The sequence below is a fragment of the Lepus europaeus genome, chromosome 22 (assembly GCF_033115175.1).
Source record: "Lepus europaeus isolate LE1 chromosome 22, mLepTim1.pri, whole genome shotgun sequence".
Lineage (NCBI taxonomy): Eukaryota > Metazoa > Chordata > Mammalia > Lagomorpha > Leporidae > Lepus > Lepus europaeus.
This window is the reverse complement of record NC_084848.1, coordinates 1,996,504-2,012,534: the sequence shown is the minus strand read 5'-3', so window position 1 is coordinate 2,012,534 and position 16,031 is coordinate 1,996,504. Positions and strand designations below refer to the sequence as shown.

Here is a 16,031-nt window from a genome sequence, read left to right as displayed (position 1 = left end):
CCGGGAGCAGGACGCTGCGGACCGCGGCGGAGGACGCGCCGGCGCCCCTGAGCCGGCCGAGCGGCGCGGACCGCGGGGTAAGGGGCCGCGGCGGCGGGCGGGGCGCGGACGGGCCCACCCTCGGCGCCTGCATCCCGCGCGCCGGGCCACGGGGCCGGGCCCGGGGCGGCCGGGGCGGCGCAGGCCCAGGCGGCCCGGCCGTCCCGCGCCGGCCTCGCCCCGCCGGCCCCCGGCGCCGCAACTTCGGGGAACTTTGTGGGGGAGGCCGGGCGGCGGGGGCCGCGGCTTCTCGGGGCTGAGGGGCCGGCGGCGGCTGCCGGGCGCCGGTTCCGTCTACACCGGCGAACGTGCGCGCCGCGGGCTGCTGAGGTGATTTTTTTTTTTTTGAGCGATTATTTAAAAGTTCACCCTGAGTCATGCCTCTGCGGATGAATGAATGATCGGCAGGCGGGAGCTGCGGCGGCGGGCGGCCCGGGCCCCGGGCTGGGGCGAGAGGGCGCCCGCAGCGGCGTGTGCGTGCCGGGGGCCGCGCCAGGCCCCGCTGCCACACGGGCCGCTGCCGGGGGGCGCGGACGCGCCTCGCGGGGGGGAAGCCTCCGGACGGGGTCCGTGCGAGGCCCCGCTCGGCGTCTGCCCCGTGAGGCTCTGAGCGGTGCGGTGCGGTGCGGTGCGGTGCGGGTGTGCGTGCGTGTCGTGGTCCGTGGTGCGTTTGTTTTTGTGGAGTCATAGGGGCTCCGTGGAGCAGCGCGGTCGCCGCTTCCTAATTTACATCCACAGCATACAGTGGACGGGAGCCATCATTTCGTATTTTTTCCCCTGGCACTTGGCCGTGGATACGCACTGGTGAAGCCTTGGACGTGTTGTCGTCTACGTGTCTGTAAATGCCTGTTTGCAGCACTGGCCAGGTGGACCAGCTGCCGGCTTTAGAATCTTCTCGTGTCTTTTAAAATGGCCTGTAAAAGACTGCATTATGTGTAGGGTGTCTGGCAGAGCCGTGCACCGCGCACCGCCAGAGTGTTTCTCTTCGCTGCATTGTGACAGTGGAGACGTTAAGGACTGGTCCAAAGGTGAAAAATTCTTTGGCCGAAACAAAATAAAAGCCTTATCCATTTAGAAACTTGGACATATCAGACGAAATTGGAAAACCCTGATAGACCGTGGATTTCGGCGTCACTGGTTAAAATCAGACCGTGTCATGGATAAGGTTTAAGATGTGAGGTGTTTCACCCAGACGCCATCTGTTCCGGTTGTCACAATGCAGGAACCAGGAAAGCTGAGAGCTGGCTACAGAGAAATCCAGCCCTTTTTTTTTTTTTTTTTTTTTGGATATTCATGTGAATTTTTCTGTGAGGGGAAAGACCAGTTATTTCCCTTGGATGCTGTCCATTCTTTTTGGTTTTAATAAGGTGGCCCCACTAAGAAGGCTGTAGACATTCTATTGGAAACGGGCAATGGCTGTGGCCAGTTTCTTTAATTCCATCAGAATATCTCTGCGCTTGTGTGCGGCTGAGGGAAGTCCTTCATTTAACTGAAACATCTGAGCTGCTTTTTGTTTTCCTCGGGTGTTTGGGATTTTATTCTCTAAGCACCTCTGCTAGAATCCCTTTCCTTTTTTTTACTGTGCAAATCAAGAAGGACCTTTCTGGGGGTGTTAGCAGAATAGACATGCTAATGAGTTAAAAGATGGGAATAATTTATCACCTCCTTAAAGTCCTTTCTTATGATGCTAAAGCTACACTTCCAGAAAAATAAAACTGTCACTGTGGTGTTGCAGGTCTAAGCTAGTTCAAGCAAACAAAGGAAATTGCGTTAAATTTGCGCGTCTCTATTTTCTCATCATACTATAGCAAGACTCTCCAAACATCGGCCTATCAAACATTACACAACAGCTGAATTTCCTTGCAGTGGTCGTGTAAGATCTGTAACTCAGCAGAGGAAGAGTCCCCTGACCAGAGCCCCCCAGGATAGTTTCTGTAGAATCAGGACCCTGTGTGTGTTTCTTTGCAAGTGTTCTTGGAGGAAGAAAAATTATTTGCTGTTACTGACGTAAGGTTCAGAGAGAAATTAGGAAGAGCCACAGAGTGAGAAAGGAGGAGGTGAGGCCAGAGTATTTGGAAGGTGACCAAGGAGAGGCAGCTAAGGCCTGAACCTGGAAGTGATGCTTACATTTGCTTTGGGTAGGAGGAATGAAGCCTGTGGGCAGGAGGGCAGTAGGGAGGGGTGAATGGGGAGAGATACCTACAGTTTACACCACAGTGTTAGGCTTTAGGGTCCTAAAGGAGTTGATGGAAATAGGAGAAAATTCACCTTTATTTATTTATTTTTATTTATAATTTTTTTTTTAACAGGCCGAGTTAGACAGTAAGAGAGAGACAGACAGAGAGAAAGGTCTTCCTTCCGTTGGTTCACCCCCCAATGGCCACTGCGGCCGGTGCTTCGCCGATCCGAAGCCAGGAGCCAGGTGTTTCCTTCTGGTCTCCCATGATGGTGCAGAGGCCCAAGCACCTTCTTGGGCCATCCTCCACTGCCTTCCCGGGCCACAGCAGAGAGCTGGCCTGGAAGAGGAGCAACCGGGACTAGAACCCGGTGCCCTAACCGGGACTAGAACCCGGGGTGCCGGCACTGCAGGCGGAGGATTAGCTTAGTGAGCTGCGACGCCAGCCGAAAATTCACCTTTAAATAGACAAGAAGGGGCTGGCACTGTGGAGCAGCGGGTTAAACCACTGCCCTTCGATGCCCACATCCCATATGGATGCCAGTACGTGTTCCTGTTGCTCTGCTTCCGATCTAGCTCCCTGCTAATGCTCCTGGGAAAGCAGCTAAAGACACCCAAGTACTCGTGCCCCTGCACCCAGAGGGGAGACCTGGAGGCAGCTTCTGGCTTCCATCTGGCGCGGCGCTGGCCTTTGCTGCCATCTGGGGAGTGAACCAGCCCATGGAAGACCTCTCTGTCTCTGTCTCTGTCTCCCCCTGTCTAACTCTGCCTTTTAAACAAATATTTCAAAAAAAATAGCAAGAAAATGTATGTGTACTTGTATAGAACCTATGGTTCATCATTAACTAAAAATTCAAAATGGCTTTCTCATTTTTGGAAAGCCGTTATCGTCTATTGAAGTTCTGCACCACACTCTTCCAGGAAAGGTTGGGGCAGAGACAGCGCCAGCCTAGGAAGAAGGTGAGATTTTTGTCATTAAGCACAAAAACTTTTTTTGGTGAAACTTTTTTTTTCTTTAAAGATTTATTTATTGAAAGAGTTGCACAGAGAAAGGAAGAGACAGAGATCTTCTGTCTACTGGTCTGCTCCCTGAATGGCTGCAACAGCCAGGGCTGGGCCAGGCCGAAGCCAGGAGCCAGGAGCCTCCTCCAGATGTACCATGGGTGCAGGGGCCCAAGGACTTGGGCCGGCATCTGGCTTGTTTCCCAGGCATATGAGCAGGGAGCTGGATTGGAAGTAGAGCAGCCGGGTCTCAAACCAGTGCCCGTATGGGATGCCAGCATCCCAGGCGATGGCTTTTACCTCCTCTGCCACCACGCTGCCCCCTCAGTGGAACTTCTTGTTGTCCCATGCAGATAAATTCAGATGACTTGGTTTCTGTCAGGTCCAGGACTCCGCGTAGAATTCCTGTGCAGCATTCTGTATTCCGTGAGATAAGTAGCTCATTAGCTGGAACTTGGGAGTCTTTTTTCTCTTTTCATTAATGTTCGGTCAGTGAGCCTGGGTTCCTATAATATTCCAGTTATGGTGCCGGGATGTTTCAGACACAGCACCCACCTTTAAGGGCATGACCTGCAGAAATCTGGAACATTCTGACCCCTGGCACTCTGAGGGGAGATGCCAGAACCAGCAGGTACTTGACTGAGACAGCGCCAGAACAAGAGCTTGTGAATAGAAAGGTTGAGAAAAAAATGAAAACTCACTGTTCTGCCTTCAGGGAGCCGACTGTTCAACTGAGAGGCCCCCTGAGAAGTGTGTGAGTGGATTGTAGGGAGGACTGCAATGCAGTCATTCTGCTTAATAAGGGAAATAAAGCTCCTCGCGGGCTGGGGTAGCTGGGAAGCCTTCCTAGAAGTGGTGTTGAGAGCATGTTGGAAGGCTCTGGTGCCTTGCTGCCCCATTGCTCCCTACTGGTAGAAAGATGCTAGCGATGCTCTTGGTGGGTTTCCAGTCATGAAACTTCTTGTGCTGTCCTGAGCTTCTGCATGGCCCTTTATAACCAAGCCCCCTTGTGGGTTAGGATGTCTCCACTGCAGGGCAAGGCTTGTAGAGGGAACAGAGCAGTGGGCAGAAACACATTCCTGTCTGTACTGTTGCTCGTGGTGGGTAGAAAGTCTCAAAAAATGGTGGTAGAGGGAGGGATATAAATTTGAAAAGCCTCTAACCCAGATCTGCTGCTCTGTGTCCTGTGCTAAAGTGAACTAAAGCTCTCTAATTCTCAAAAAGTAGAAAATTTGGCCAGGCATTTAGCTTCATAATTTACTTTTCACTTGATCTTAGCCAAAAGGCCGAGAAGCGATAGCTTCATAATTTACTTTTCTAGGTTTTATTTCAAGCTCATTTTAAACACCAAGTTTTGTTTGTTTGTTTATTTACTTTTCTGGTGGAGGTTGTTTGGTAACTTCTCATGGGGTCATTCTACCAGGAACGATATTAGGATCTGCTGCTCTGATATTCTGACTTCTTTTCCAGTTGAAAATGTTGATTCTGTGGCAAAACTTAAAAAGCTTATTTATCAGAAACTTGATTTCTTCAGATGGTGGGAAGGCCTAATTGATGAACCGCGTGGGATAAAGTCTTTAGGACAGCACCACCACGGTGCTGTGAGTGGACCCTGAGTCCCCTGGAGTCAGCCATGGTCGTGAAGGTTTTCAAAGGCTGACTTCCTCCAATGCCTGTGAGGAGGCTGTGGACGCGGGAGACACGGAGGTGCCTGTGGGGCCTGCCCTCCTTCCCGTCAGAGCTGGGCCCATGGTGCCTCTGTCAGGGCTTGTGTCCGGATTCTGCAGGTTCAGGTGAGAGGAGGGATGGGACAGATGCGCCACAGAGGTTGCCTGGTTTGGAATTCGCATCCACAGCTGGGTGAGCCTCGAGCTGCCCCGAGACTGCATGCTCCTGGAGGCTCCCGTCTTCCTGTTCTGTTATCCCTTGGCTCCAGGGTTTAATGAGTTGGGGGGCTATATGATGAGAAATGTCTTTTGACAATTAACTTTCTTTGGTGCGTTTTTTTCTTTTTAAAAAGACTTATTTATTTGAAAGGCAGAGTTACAGAGAGGCAGAGGCAGAGAGACAAAAAGAGAGGCCTTCCATCCGCTGGTTATCTCTCCAAATGGCTGCAATGACCGGAGCTGCGCTGATCCGCAGCCAGGAGCTGGGAGCCTCCTCTGGGTTTCCCACGTGGGTGCACGTTGGGCCATCTACTACTGCTTTCCCAGGCCATAGCAGAGAGCTGGATCAGCAGTGGAGCAGCCGGGACTAGAACCGTGCCCATATGGGGTGCCAGTCCTTCAGGCAGTGGCTTTACTCCCTTCGCTGCAGCGCCAGCCCTATTTGATGCTTTTAATGACTTTAAAGCTGGAAGAACAGGGAAACTAGTTCTCTTGAGTCCTTCCTTGTCCAGAAATGCCCAGAAGTCACAGCTTTATGCTGGAAATTAAATTCTCTCCTTTTTGGATCAATGTAGCCTGCTATTTCAGATCTTATTTAGGGTGAATTCAATGTAGCCTGCTATTTCAGATCTTATTTAGGGTGAATTCAATGTTTAGGTTTCAGAAGGCTTTGTGTGAGTAGGGGCCAGCCAATTACATTTTATCTTAAAATTTAGTGTGAGTTTTTACATTGTATTCAATAATATGTCTGTTTAAATATCCACATGTTTGTCCCCGAAATCTTTGAGGGACAGTTAATTCCCCAAAGGTGGCCTCAAGGAGTCCCCTGGAATCCCACGTGTGCTCTTGAGGCTGTCCACCCCCAGTGTGGGAAGCAGGAGCTAGATGGAGAGCACCCTTTGGAAGATCTGAATTCCATTCCTGCCCTCTGTGTTTAGTAGTGGAATGGACTTGGGCAGGCTCTCTTTGGACTCTGAGCTGGTTTTCCCGTCCGTAAGATGGGGTTAATGGGACCAGGGACATCACATGTTTGACATGAGATGCGTGATGATGCATTCTGGGGATGCTGATTGTCACAGTGATGGAGGACTGTGATACGGTTAAGTAAGGATGTTAAGATCTGAAACATTTCTGGTTCCAGGCATTTCGGATAAAGGATATTTAACCTGTATTTCATCAAGATACAGTTTTGAGAATTTGTTCTGTGCCAGAAGTTGTGCTTGTTAAAACTAAAAAGTCAAGTATGATGTAAGTGGTTGATGTCCTCAGGTCAAGTCAGATACTGAATGATAACTGTCCTCAAGGGACTTCCATGTAATAGGTGGGTAAGAGTAATTGGATTATGGCCCAATGTCAGGGGTGCCATGACAACAGAGTGGAGGCAGCGTGTGATCGTGGGGACACCGTGCAGTCTGGACCGTGGATTAGTAGGATATGTTTTTCACAGAGGTACCTCTTAAATGGTTAGCTTGAGCAAGCCGGCGGAGAGCAGGGGGCATTGGCCGGCAGTCACAGGTCAGAGGGCTCCCTACTGAAGCAGTTACAGGGAGAAGGCACAGGAAGAGAGGACTGGCCACTGTGGGGCCATCTTTGCGTCAGCCTGAGTGTTGAGGTAGGAGTGATCCCACTGCTTTGTGGTTCTTTAAGCTGAATCACAGTTCGGCTTTAGATTTTATTCAGTTCTAGAGTTTTTAGTATTTTTCAGAATCTGTACTTTTGTTTTGCTGCTAGAGCTTTTTCAACGCATTATGTATTTTCCGGCGTTTTCCACAGCTTTGCCTTCATCCAGCCCCTGCTTTGCCTGTGCTGCCTGGTTTTTCCAGTCACTGCTGCATTCCTTCTCGGGTTTTGAGTTCTTTGCTTTGCGCAGCAGCATTGCGCTCCGTGTCATAGCAGCCTAGGACGCTCTGCAGCCCCACAGCTCAGATCTCGCTGAGGAGCCGTCCCCAACCTGATGCTCAGGTCTCGCTGAGGAGCCGTCCCCAACCTGATGCTCAGGTCTCGCTGAGGAGCCGTCCCCAACCTGATGCTCAGGTCTCGCTGAGGAGCCGTCCCCAACCTGATGCTCAGGTCTCGCTGAGGAGCCGTCCCCAACCTGACGCACCAACCCCCCATTTACATGGCTGGCAGTAGTCTGGAAAAACGACCATATGTAGGTGTTCTGTCTTTACAGGCTTTTACAAACGTGAGCTTGTTAGTGGTGAGCAAGTCCCTGAGGTCTGGTTGCTCTACAGAGAGCATAATGGTTACAACCCAGCACCCATTTATTTTGAATTTAATTATAACTATGGAGTGCTTATGGGAATACAAATTAAAAGAAAGAAGTTCTTGAAAGAAGTTGTTTCATGGTCATCTGTACCCACTGCAGGAAGAGCTGTGACCAGGGGGACACAGCTAGACACTTGAGGCCCTGCGGTCCGCTCTCTGGGGTGATAGAGAGTAGGTTTCTTTCTTCTGAGGTTGGCCATTTTAGGGTAGAGACAGAGGCATGGTAGCTAGGGCTTCGTGTTTTTGGAGTGTTCCCTGCTGTCCTTCATCGCGGGCTCAGGGGTGTTACGGTGAGTGTTGGCTGGGGCTCTGATGTTGAGATGACGAGCCTCCTAAGCAGAGGGACACTTTTCTTTGTGTTGCCGCAGTCTGGCCTAATGTGCTCAGTCAGAATGAGCTGAGTTTATGTATGGAAGGAGCCAGACCTGGTCTTTCCTTTAGCTATTGGTAAGTCACTTATCCTCGTTGAATCTCATTTTTCTCCTCTGAAAAGGTGAGTGTGGGTGAGGTGATGATAGCTGTGGTCGCACATTTGAATTTCATACTCCTGAACTGTGTACCTAAAACTGATGTAAATGGTAAATTTTATGTTATGTGCCAGCGCCGCGGCTCACTAGGCTAATCCTCCGCCTTGCGGCGCCGGCACACCGGGTTCTAGTCCTGGTCGGGGCACCGGATTCTGTCCCGGTTGCCCCTCTTCCAGTCCAGCTCTCTGCTGTGGCCCGGGAGGGCAGTGGAGGATGGCCCAAGTCCTTGGACCCTGCACCCGCATGGGAGACCAGGAGAAGCACCTGGCTCCTGGCTTCGGATCAGCGTGATGCGCCGGCTGCAGCGTGCTGACCACGGCGCCCATTAGAGGGTGAACCAACGGCAAAGGAAGACCTTTCTCTCTTGTCTCTCTCTCTCACTGTCCACTCTGCCTGTCAAAAAAATAAAGAAATTAAAAAAAAATTTATGTTATGTGTATTTTGCCACAATAAGAAAGTATTTGTGGGGCCGGCGCTGTGACTTACTTGGTTGGTCCTCTGCCTGCGGCACCGGCATCCTGTGTGGGCGCTGGGTTCTGGTCCCAGTTGTTCCTCTTCCAGGCCAGCTCTCTTCCGTGACCCTGGAAGGCAGTGGAGGGTGGCCCAGGTCCTTGGTTCCCTACGCCCGCATGGGAGACCAGAGGGAGGCGCCTGGCTCCTGGCTTCAGATCGGCGCAGCGCCGGCTGTGGCGGCCATTTGGGAAGTGAACCAGTGGATGGAAGACCTCTCTCTCTCTCTCTCTCTCTCTACCTCTCTACCTCTTTGTGGCTCTGCCTTTTGAATGAATAATCTTTAAAAAAAAAAAAAAGAAAGTATTTGTGAGAATTAAAAGTGAGAACTCAGCATATCAGAAGTGATCATTTTGTCCCTCTCTTTGGAGTGATTTCATAAAGGGAATATGACTTACTAGCAAGGAGGATGACAGGCAGTCCTGGGAGTACGACTGCCTCTCCAGGAATGTCTTCCAAGTGGGAGGAGGGGGCAGTGTTGGGCTGTCAAGAAATTGCTTACCACAGGGTAAAATGTCTGGAAACTAAAGTCATGGTTTGTTTGTATAAATAGGAGCAACTATATTTAGGTATTCCCTCCTTTTTAAAGAAAGACATTTTTACATACGATGAATTTAAATTTAATTTCTTCCATTTTTAAAAAAGATTTTATTATTTGAGAGGCAGAGTTACAGAGAGAGAGAGAGAGAGAGAGAGAGAGAGAGAGAGAAAGGTTTTCCATCCACTGGCTCACTGCTCAAATGGCAGCAACGGCTAGAGGTGGGCTAATCCAATGCCAGGAGCCAGGACTTCATCTGGGTCTCCCACATGGGTGCGGGGTCCCAAGCACTTGGGCCATTTTCCACTACTTTCCCAGGCCATTAGCAGGGAGCTGGATCGGAGGTGGGGCAGCTGGGACCTGAACTGGCATGAGTGCGGGGTCCCAAGCACTTGGGCCATCTTCCGCTGCTTTCCCATCTATTACCAGGGTGCTGGATCGGAGGTGGAGCAGCTGGGACTTGAACCGGCATGGGTGCTGGTGCCACCTGCTAAACCACAGCGCTGACCCCAGTTTCTTCCATTTTTGAAGAGATTTATTTGTTTATTTGCAAGGCTGAGTGACAGAGAAAGAGACTGATCTGTCTTCCATCTTCTGGTTCAGTCCCCAGATGACCACAACTACCAGGTCTTGTCTGGGCCGTATTGGAACCAGGAGCCAGTCGCTCCATCCTCATCTCTCATGTGGTGGTAGGGCCCAGGTCTTTGGGCCATCATCTGCTGCCTTAGGAGGGAGCTGGATTGAAAGTGATGCAGCCAGGATTTGAACCAGAACTCTGATCTGGGATGCTGGCATCACAGGCTGCGGGTTAACCTGCACCACAGCGTCCAGCCCCTCTTCCAGTGCTAGCAGGAACAGCACTCAGCTCAGTCAGGTCTTTGTTTGAGATTTCGCTTCTGTGGAGCTGTCTTCCTTGAACACCGTAATGAAAGAGCCCCCACCGCCACTCTCTGGTCTCTTCCCGTCTTGGTCAGCTTCTAGTTACTACAATGAAATACCTGAGACAGGCTAACTTTATAGTAAAAAAGAGATTAGCTCACATTTTGGGAGGCTTTACGTCCAAGTAGGATGGTGCAGGCTCTTGGGAAAGCCCCCTGGTAGATGGCAGAAGTAGGAGATCCTATTTCGATGCAGGAAGCAGAGAGAGACTCCTCTGGTCAGCCTTAGGCTTTTAAGAAAATGGCGCTCTCTCTCTCTTTTTTTTTTTCAAGATTTATTTATTTATTTGAAGGTCAGAGTTACACAGAGGAGAGGCAGAGAGAGAGAGAGAGAGAGAGAGAGAAGTCTTCCATCCAATGGTTCAGTCTCCAATTGGCCACAAATGGCTGGAGCTGTGCCAATCCAAAGCCAGGAGACAGGAGCTTCTTCCAGGTCTCCCACACAGGTGCAGGGGCCCAAGGACTTGGGCCATCTTCTACTGCTTTTCCAGGCTATAGCAGAGAGCTGGATTGGAAGTGGAGCAGCTGGGTTTTGAACCGGCACCCATATGGGATGCTGGCGCTTCAGGCCAGGTCATTAACCTGCTGTGCCACAGCACCAGCCCCGAAAATGGCTCTCTTGATAACTCACTCCAGGAGACCAGTATTCCTTCTGAGGGCAGCCTCCCCAGTGACCTAAAGACCTCCCACTGGGTCCCACCTCTTACAGCGCCCATGTGTTTCCAACACCAGCACCCTGAGGGCCAAACTAGAGGCACAAACAACATGCAAACCAATGCACTTGGATTTTTTTTTTGAAGATTGATTTATTATTTGGTTCAGTACTGTGGTGCAGTCGGGTAAACTGCCGCTTGCAGTGCCAGCATCCCAAATAGGCACCACTTCATGGCTGTGCTGCTCCACCTCCAGTACAGCTCCCTGACCATGCGCTTGGGAAAACAGCACAAGATGGCCCAAGTGCTTGGGCCCCTGCTGCCCATGTGGGAGATCTGGAAGAAGCTCCTGGTTTTGGCCTGGCCCAGCCCTGACCAATATGGCCATCTGGGGAGTCAATCAGTGGACGGAAAATCTTTGTCTCTCCATTCTGTAACAGCCTTTCAATTAAATAAATCTTAAAAAAATGAAGATTGATTTACTATTTATTCTAGAGTTACCAGGCGTTGGGGAACTGCTGCTAGCTACTGGTTTACCCTCCAGATTGCCACCCTGGGCCAGGTCTGGGCCAGGAGCCCGAAACTCCACCCAGGTCTCCCACGAGTGCAGGGCACGAGGACTCGGGCCGTCTTCCGCTGCTTTCCCCTGCACATTAGCAGGAAGCTGGATCAGAGGTGGAGCGGCATGAAGTCGAATCAGCACCCATATGGGATGCTGGTGTTGCAGGAGGTGACTTAACTTGTACCATAGTGCTGGCCCCTGCACTTGAATTTTTTTTTCTTCATAGCAAAAAATGTTGTCCATCATGTTAATCCATGTACTAGCTGAATGCCTGGCATGTGAAAGATGTTCAGATATTAGAATAAATGATTCAAACTATAGTCTAACATGTTGTTTTATTGAGATAAAATTCATATAACATACAAAGAGCCATTTTCAGTATGTGGTTCAGTGGTATTTAGTGTCATCACCAACTCTGTAGTGGTAGAACTTTTTCTTCTTCTTGTACCTATTGGGCAGTCATTCTCATTTTTCCATCTCCCTAGCCCCCAGTAACCTTGAATCTGCTTTTTGTCACTATGAATTTTCTTAGAAATATCATATAAGAGGAATCTTATGTTACCTGTTGTATCTGGCTTGTTTCACTTAGTATTTTTTTTAAAGATTTATTTATTTATTTGAAAGGCAGAGTTACAGAGAGGCAGAGGCGGGGCGGGGGGGGGGGGAGATCGATCTTCCATCTGCTGGTTCACTCCCCAGATGGCTGCAATGGCTGGAGCTGCACCAGTCTGAAGCCAGGAGCCAGGAGCTTCTTCCAGGTCTCCCACGAGGGTGCAGGGATCCAAGGACTTGGACCATCTTCTACTGCTTTCCCAGGCCATAGCAGAGAGCTGGATCAGAAGTGGAGCAGCCAGGACTTGAACCAGCACCCATATGGGATGCTGGCACTGTAGGCGGTGGCTTTACCTGCTACACCACAGTGCCGGCCCCAATCACTTAGCATGTTTTTGAGGTATAATGAGTCCCTTCTTATAGCTGAATAATACTCTTGCGTGCACAAGGGTATTTAAACGATTATGGAAAGTAGAATTAAAAGACAAGTTTATTTTGGTGAAGTTGTTTGAAATCCATGTACACAAGCATGTACCGCAGTTTGCTTATCCATTCATTTGTTGGTGGATTTTGGGTTGTTTTCACTTTTTGGCTATTATGAATAATGCTGCTGTAAGCATTGGTGCATAAGTTTATGTGTAAATGTGTGTTTTTGGTTCTTGTGGGAATTTATCTGAGAGTAAAATTGCTGTCAACGTGGTGATTCTATGTTTAACTTCTTCCTACCGGCAGTGTCCCAGCCTCTGCATATCTTCACTAACACTTATTTTCTGGTGTTTTTGATGAAAACTGTTCTGATAGGTATGAAGTGGTGCCTCGTTTGTGTTCCCTTCATGACCTCTGATAAGTGTCAGTGTGCTTTCTGGAACAGTGTTTAAGTCCCTTACACGTGTTGTAATTGGGTTGCTTTTGTTAAATTGTAGGTGTCCATCTATTCTGGGTATTAAACCTTTAATAGCTTTATGACTTTCAAGTATTTTTTCTCATTGCCTAGTTTTTCCCCACATTTTTCTTGATAACATCCTTTGTATAAAATTGCTTAATTTTGATGAAGTTCAAGTAATTTGTTTCTTTTGCTACGTGTATTCTGGGTGTCGAATTTAATAATCCATGGCCAAATTCCAGACCATGACGATTTACCAGTATGTTTTCTTCTGAGTTTTATTTCTTTTATTTAGGTCTTTGATCTATTTTGATTTAACTTTTTTATATGGAGCAAGGTAGGAGTTCTACTTCATTCTTTCATATGTGGTTATCACTTGTCCCAGCACCATTTGTTGAAGAGACTGTTTTTTCCCATTGAATGGTCTAGACATCCTTGTTAAAAATAAATTGATTGGGGCTGTTGTTGTGGCGTAGTAGATTTAAGTCTCCGCCTGTGGTGTGGGCATCCTATTTGGGCGCTGGTTCAAGTCCTGGCTGCTCCACTTCCAATCCAGCTCCCTGCTGATGGATTGGGAAAGCAGCAGAAGATGGCCCAGGTGCTTGGGCTCCTGCACCCGTGTGGGAGACCTGGAATTAGCTCCAGGCTCCTGACTTTGGATTGGCCCAGCTCTGGCCTTTGTGGCCATTTGGGGAGTGAACTGTGGGTGGAAGATCTCTCTTTGACTCTCCCTCTCTCTTTCTGTAACTCTGCCTCTCAAATACATAAATAACTCTTTAAAATAAGTTGACCGGAGCTAGCATTATGTCATAGTGGGTTAAGCTGTAGCCTGTGATGCTGGCATCTCATATGAGCACTGGTTCAAGTCCCTGCTGCTTTGCTTCTGGTCCAGCTCCCTGCTAAGAAGCTGTCCCAAGTCCTTGGGCCCTTGCACCAATGTGGGAGACTTGGATTGAGCTCCCAGCTCCTGGCTTCAGCCTGGCCCAGTCCTAGTTGTTGTGACCATTGGAGAGTGAACCAATGCATAGAAGATCTCTCTTTTTCTGTCTCTCCTCTGTCTGTTACTCTGCCTTTCAAATAAATAAATCTTTAAAATATAAATAAATTGACCATAGATTTTAAAAAATATTTACTTACTTGTTTGAAAGAGTTAACACAGAAAAGGAGGGAGAAAAGAGAGATTGATCTTCTGTCTGCTGGTTCACTCCCCAGGAGATTCATCTATGTCTCCCTCATAGGTGCAGGGGCCCACACACTTGGGCCATCTTATGCTGCTTTCCTCAGGCCATTAGCAGGGAGCTGGATCGGAAATGGAGCAGCCGGGACACAATATGGGAGATGCTGGCATCACAGGCTGTGACTTTTACCACAGTGCTGGCCCCGACCATAGATATTTGCATTGAGTACTGGGCCTTCCATTTTATTTTACTGATCTATGTGTCTGTCCTTATGTCAGTACTTTTTCTTTTTCTTTTTTTTTTTTTTTAAGATTTATTTATTTATTTGAAAAGCAGAGTTACAGAGAGTCAAAGAGAGAGATTTTCCATCTGCTGGTTCACTCCCCAAATGGCCGCAACAGCTGGAGCTGTGCTGATCTGAAGCTGGGAGCCAAGAGCTTCTTCCAGGTCTCCCATGCGGGTGCAGGGGCCCAAGGACCTGGGCCATCTTCTGCTTTCCCAGGCCATAGCAAGAGCTGGATCGGAAGTGGAGCAGCTCGGTTTCAGACTGGTGCGATATGGGATGCTGGCACTGCAGGCAGCAGCTTTACTCAATGCACCACAGTACTAGCGCCTATCAGTACTGTTTCGATTACTGTTACTTTGCAGTACGTTTTGAAAGAGTAAATTTAGGAGTAGTTAGCCTTCTGGCTTTGATTTTCATTTTTAATGGTATTTGTCTATTTGGGGCCCTTTGTAGTTCCATATGAATTTGAGGATCAGCTTTTCTATTTCTGCAGAAATTGTCCAGTGGAATTTTAATACAGATTGCATTGAATCTATACATTGCTTTGGGGAATTGCCATTTTAACAATGTTAAATCTTGCAATCCATGAACATGGGATGCCTTTTCATTTACTTGTGCCTTTTTTCCAGTAATATTTTATAGTTTCATTGTACAGATCATTCACCCCCTTGGGTAACTTTATTCCTAGGTATCTTATTCTTATGGATTCTATTGAAAATAGAATTTTTAAATTTCATTTTTGGATTATTCATTGGCTGTATATAGAAACACAACTGATTTTTCTGTATTTTTCTTATGTCCTGCAACTTTGCTGAATTTATTTATTATCTTTATAGTTATTTTGTGAGTTGTATTAGATTTTTTAAATGTAAGATCATGTCATCTGCAAATAGAGATATTTTACTTTTTCTTTCCCATTTGGATGCCTTTAAATTGCTCTGGCTAGGAGATCCAGTTGAATAGTAGTGGTAAAAGCGAGCATTCTCCATATTGTTCCTGATGTTAGGGGGAGCTTTTAGTCTTTGACCATTGATGATGAAGTGAGCCCTGGGTTTCTTTTATTAGTAAGTGCTCTTTGTCCTGTTTTGCTGTTTTTTTTTTTTTTTTTTTTATCATGAAGTGTTGAATTTTGTCATGCTTTTTTGTGTGTCTTTTGAGATGATCATGTGCTTTATTTTTTCCTTTGTTCTATTAATGTGGTGTATTATATTGATTGAACTTTGTTGAATCATCCTTGGATTCCTGGGGTAAATGTAACTTTGTCATGGTATATAATCTTTTTAATATGTTATTAGATTCAGTTTGCTAGTATTTTGCTGAGGATTTTCATTTCTGTTCATCAGGAATACTGACCCATGGCTTTCTTGTGATATCGTTGGCTTCATTATCAGGTACCCACTGTATTTTAACTGTTCATCATGTTTCTCCGGAATCTTGAAACCTTAACTTCCCCTAACTCATAGCTTATAGAAAACTAGTAGAGTTTGAAGGCAGGCAGGAGAACGTTTTGCTGATGATCATACTGTATACCTCATTGCTTCTCAACACGCACACTTAGCCTGTAGTGCCGGCTCTGACACTACCCTTACCGCCGGAGACAGTCATGGCTGACACTACACCATAGCCATGTGTCTACAATGGAGAACTGGGGACAAGAACTCTATTCCAGATGCCAGGTCAGGGGAGAGACGTGCTGCTTTCATTTCCTGAAAAAGCCACCGATTGTTCCAGATAATGATTCCTGAGTGACACACTGCCCCAAAGAGCATTGGCTTTGAACAGTAATCTGCTGGCACATCTCCTGGTTCTGTTGGCTGATAAGCAAGGTTCTGCTGGGTGATTCTTGTGCTGCTTGTGGTGTTACTGAGGCCACTCCCTAATTCAGTTGGTGGCTGGTCTTGAGGCTCCCGGTAGCTCTGTTTACACGCTTGGACAGTTGGAAGGCTAGGCTCCGGTTTCTTTCCATCCATGTGGTCTTGGGGTGTCTCCATGTGGCTTTTCCACTAGGATGGTTAGACTTCTTAATGGCATCT

At 48.0% G+C, this 16,031-nt stretch overlaps 1 protein-coding gene across 8 annotated transcripts in view; it reads left to right on the top strand.

Annotated features, from left to right (window-relative positions):
- Positions 1-2: 2 nt before the first annotated feature.
- The window catches only part of TRAF3 (TNF receptor associated factor 3), a 129,035-nt gene continuing 113,006 nt past the window's right edge, over positions 3-16,031 (top strand). For 3 of the 8 annotated variants that reach the window (XM_062181744.1, XM_062181743.1, XM_062181745.1), the window contains exon 1: positions 28-77. The gene's annotated coding sequence lies outside the window, so the exon portion shown is untranslated. Of the gene's footprint in view, positions 78-16,031 lie in introns of all 8 variants that reach the window. The other 5 variants (XM_062181748.1, XM_062181741.1, XM_062181742.1 and 2 more) reach the window with 4 other exon arrangements.